At 44.2% G+C, this 4,886-nt stretch overlaps 1 protein-coding gene across 11 annotated transcripts in view; it reads left to right on the top strand.

The window, feature by feature from the left end:
- Positions 1 to 1,456: 1,456 nt before the first annotated feature.
- The window catches only part of LOC118410649 (sodium/calcium exchanger 3-like), a 30,861-nt gene continuing 27,431 nt past the window's right edge, over positions 1,457 to 4,886 (top strand). For 5 of the 11 annotated variants that reach the window (XM_035812447.1, XM_035812445.1, XM_035812446.1 and 2 more), the window contains exon 1: positions 1,462 to 2,046. The gene's annotated coding sequence lies outside the window, so the exon portion shown is untranslated. Of the gene's footprint in view, positions 2,047 to 4,886 lie in introns of all 11 variants that reach the window. The other 6 variants (XM_035812443.1, XM_035812448.1, XM_035812452.1 and 3 more) reach the window with 4 other exon arrangements.

Genomic DNA, 4,886 nt, shown 5'->3' on the forward strand with positions numbered 1-4,886 from the left:
ACATCGTAACCGCAGCCGCAATAACATTCAATGCACACTAAAAAAATTATTCAGACTAATAGATAAGCCTTTTCAGCAACCGTATGATAAAAATGTTGTATGGGAGAAGCATCAGTTTGCCTGGCCCTGTACATATTTGTAATCTTCTTGGAGTGACGAGAAACAGGTGAATAGTTGTGTAGGCACTTTGCAAATCCTACTAGCTAAGCCCTAAAGCCTTGAGGCGAGTTCTTCAACGCCATGGGGAGTGTTTTCCACCCGCCCGGGATCTCGCGTGGAAGTCCGCCAAGGTGACAAGGCTGGTGGGCTTCCGCTGGGTGCAGGTGTACAGCACGACTGTCAAGTGCACCAGGTGCGCTGTGGACTCGAGCTAACACCATATGTCGGCTTGGCTAGTACGAATGCTGACGCACACGACTTCCGACGGTGTGTCGTTATGAAAGCCAACTCTTTAAGCGAAAGTTTGCGTGATCGATTTTTTTTGCTGCGAGCACCGATTTGATTATTTCGGCAGGATATTGGTAACGCGTCTTGTAGATTGATCCCTCTCACTCACATAGTGCCAAGTTCCCCCTTTGGGAAAAGCAAGCTTGCTGTATTCTTTGCACGAAATGCAGTCACGCCCGCTCCCTCCCTCCCTAACTAGACTGTTCGCTCGCTATGTCACTCATTCACTTACTCACTCATTCACTCACTCACTCACTCACTCACGCACGCACGCACGCACGCACGCACTCATTACAGCTTGCTCCAGGGAGCCTGGTTTCCTGTGTTCCTCCTGTGAAATTATTTGCATAATGTTGTAGGAGTCACTGCTCTGATAAGCCTTACTCAGTCTGAGCTGGTCGAACCTGCCAACAGGCTGTATATCGTCGTTTAAATTGATTTCACAAGGAGACTTAACACAAAGTGTTCGAGGTGTGGGTGAACCAGGTACTCTTTATGTTCTTCAAATACCACTAGGCATTACCAGAATTAATGCACGCAATGCTGTGATAGATTATCCAACAGAAACGATCTGATTTATGTAGACAGGGTCTTTATCAGACGTACATTGTTAACAAATTATTTCTTGTCTGGTACGATGGCTGTTAACGTTCCATAGACCTGGGCTTGTAATTCAATTTGATGGTCGCATGTATCGAACGGGTACACGCACTTTTGCACCGTGCATGGTTTTCCGTGTCTTCTTGCGTGATGATTTATGTCCAATCATTATGAAGATGTCACCGCGCTAAGAAGGGGGGTGGCCTGGGAATGTATCTATGAGCCTAATCGAGGGCAGGCAAGTGTGGCGAGCTGTCCCAGTACTTGCCCTGTAGGGCGGACCTTCCGTACAAGTGACATCAGTCATTTATATTTCATGACAAGGGTTGATATGTGTACATAGGGACACCTGTCATGGTGATTATGTTTTGCCAACGCGGAGACATGATTCTTAAATTCACTGGGTTGGGGAATCACGTTTATTGTGGCCGAGAACACGAGGAAGGTGGGGGATACCTTACCGCGCTCGGTCGCTTTTGACGTCACCTGCTTAGATACAACTCGGGTGGGTTACACGCCGAGACAAAGGTACACGGTTGCTAGGTGACTCTAATTGCTGCTTATTTGCACAGACTTCATTGAAGGGTGATTATATTCGGATGTAAACGCCATGCAGAGGAGGCCACAAGACGCTGCGATCAGTTCGGGATTGGCGTTTTGAGAAGAGGGCATCCTACTAGAATTATTGCAGAAGTACCGGCCCCTTGTGCACGGAGGGAACACAAGGGTTGTGTACGGCGGGGTTTGTCTGCACGGCGTGCTGCATGGTGGAGCATGACTGGCACCGCGACATGGGAAAGGTGCACCGAGCGTAATTTCATGGCAGAAGGAACAAGCTAGACTGTTGGTAGCAACAGGACAGTGGCAGATCCATCCCAGAACTGCAGTGCCCACAAAGTGGCCTGAAGCTTCCCTCGCCATGGAAGCTGCGTGCTGAACGCCTGTGTTGTACCTGTCGCTGCGGTCGCGCTGTGGGCGCAGGAGGGGCAAACAGAACAGGTGAGCTGGATAGGTGGTCAGCTCGGTCGTATGTAGTACCTGACATATAGCAGGGAAACGTCCCTTCCTGAGACACTACAGCAGGCGATACGTTTGTACAGTAGTTAGCAGAAAGAACAAGCTTTAGGTATCTTTTCATAGGTAGTTGATCATAATCATTTTGCGTGCTTTTGTCGGCCCCATACTAGTAACATGTTCGGTTTTACGGTTTATATATCGTCTGTTTATGTCCACTGCTTCCAGCAGTAAAAAACGTAAGGTTACGTGCTTACCGAATACCCTCTTAAACATTACGCTTCCAAGTCAAATATTACAAGCACAGCATTTTAGTAGATCGTTTGGAAAATCATTGGAACGGAGCCCGTTTTCCTGACCATGCACCCCGGTGCGTTAGCTGCGATGTTGGCGGCGGGACTTCCCGATAGTGTACAAAGGTAATGGTTTTAGCGGTTTCTTGTGTAAAGAACCTTTGTCTTGCTGTAGCTACATAAAACACACGATAGGAAAATTGGGTTGAGTCCGAAATCTTGACTTCATTGTTGATTGGACAGTCAATAAGTCAGCTTATCCTCCATGGCAATTCTCTGTCCAGTAAAATGAATGGTCCTCTCCGTACCTTCTGGAGCATCACTAACCTTGCGACCAAATCTCAAAAAGGCTTAGTGTCAGAAGGTGACGTCGGAGATAACCCAATTACTACATTACACTTTGAGAAACTCAGATTAGTGTGTCCACATGTATCCTGAATCATAGATTTGGATAAGAAAAAGACGAATATGTAAAGCTCGTACGTAATCAATAATGCCTCTTATGCCATCAAAGTAGGTACATGTATGCTGGAAATTTGAAAAGTATGGATACAACCATGACATTTAAATTCCATTTCTAATACCAACTCAAAAATATAATGATATATTGGTAGAAGAACTTGGCTAGCGTTTTTAAAACATCCCTCAAACAGCTTGGCCACAGTAATGTTGTACATATGGATAGATCCATCGACTGCAGCAGAAAACTTCCGTTCCGTTCATCCGCACAGACGCCCGCTGTAATTGCACCTCATATTGAACTTCAACCGGAACCCATCCTTCAGGGAAACCAAATAATTCAATCCGTGCCTGAATTACTACAGTTTATCGATTGAGGCAAAGTAGTAATTATGGGTTTAAAGTCCAAGAAACGGATTTTGTACTGTGAATTGAATATGACCTCTCAGTAGTGACTTTTTCATTTTCCACATTTCAACTCCATTATTGGTAGCTAGCTGGGCTTATCTCGGTTATACACGAGTTATAGGCTGATATGTCACCATTCATCGACACATCGTTAGACAAATACGCCTCCAATTGAAGGGGATATGGGTGATACAGAAGATGTGATACAGGCTTACATCTTTCCATTACAGATTTACAAAATTAAGAATTTCAATAGCATAGGCACTGCGTGTATTTTCTTGGCCGTAACCCAGCGCTTGTGCCCCTGTGATTTGTTGTAATCGAAATGTCATCGTCAGTTCCCAACCTTTCCATCACATACAGACAACAGATATGGAAATCGATGCATATTTTGCTTCATGTTAACGATGTGTCAAAAAGGTTTATTTACGAAGCGAGGACAAGAGTGAAGTGATTTTTTTCATCCAGAATTATTTACATGCTAATATTCCTAGTTTATTACCCTCAGTTCATCGAGGAATGAAATGTCATAAAATGTGTCAATATTGCACTGGACACTTTATGAAGTGGCGGCCTCGAAGCAAAATTAAATTTCAGTCACACAAACCCTTCAAAACAGTTACAAACGACCATGCTCGTAAAAATCAATGCCATTAAAAAGACCAAGTTCTGAAGTAGCGTGCTCGATCTTCATTGTATAGGTTTAATTTCCTGCCCTCATCTCCCCGTGATAAATCTAAGCTCTAATTTGTTTGCTGAGGATGTTTTGCTCGTCTCTCCCGTTACCGCCCGTCAGTAGTGTGGAGTGGTATGGCGGTGATGCTAAATCCTTTCAAGGTCGTAGGTTCAAATTCCGATCATAGACGCTTCTAGCAGGGACTACAGTCCTTCTGTTCCTTGTTCATCAACATATCATAATATGACGATTTCCAGTCCACAACAGGCAGGCACACAACCGCCCTGTTACAGGTACATGTAATGTCTTTTGGATTCACATGGATTCTCAAGTATTTTTCCAGCTCCTGCACTTTAGAATGTGATAACCTACACTGTAGAGTGAGAATCGGGTTAGTCCCTGGTTAGGTGGCTAAATAAATGGATTGGCGTTAGCCACGGCACGCTTTGTACGGTGCCAATAAACTCCACCGTAGATAGATTTTCGTTCGTACACGATACGGCAAAAGGGTTCTTAAAAAGTCCCGGTAAAATGACATTAACAGCATGGTAATGCCTCGCAGGACTACATATCTCTGGATGCCTCTTGGTCATATGGTAGGTTGCAGGTAATCGAATATAGACCCCACATGTGTACACTATTTTGAGAGTACATTTTCGGGTAGGAAAATGTTGAAAGGCTATCTTGGAAACTTCGATGTTAACATCACCCCAATGATACATAGAATGCGCTCTATCCGTAACTTCACGTGACGTCTAGATCGCGGAAATGTATCGAGGTTTAGTTGACAATTTGAGTATAGAATAATTCTAGTCTTAATTGCGAAATACTGCTTAAGTAGCTATTAAATACATGCAGAACACATGTGGAGTGTCCGTCCTGAGTTATAGGATGTTTTCATTTGAAAGCATCGCCGGCACTTCTATATTTTGACATCATATTTAATGTACAACGCATGGACAACCCTGCGTTAAAACTCTATCTATCTG

This window comes from Branchiostoma floridae, chromosome 2, assembly GCF_000003815.2.
Source record: "Branchiostoma floridae strain S238N-H82 chromosome 2, Bfl_VNyyK, whole genome shotgun sequence".
In the NCBI taxonomy this organism is placed as follows: Eukaryota; Metazoa; Chordata; class Leptocardii; order Amphioxiformes; family Branchiostomatidae; genus Branchiostoma; species Branchiostoma floridae.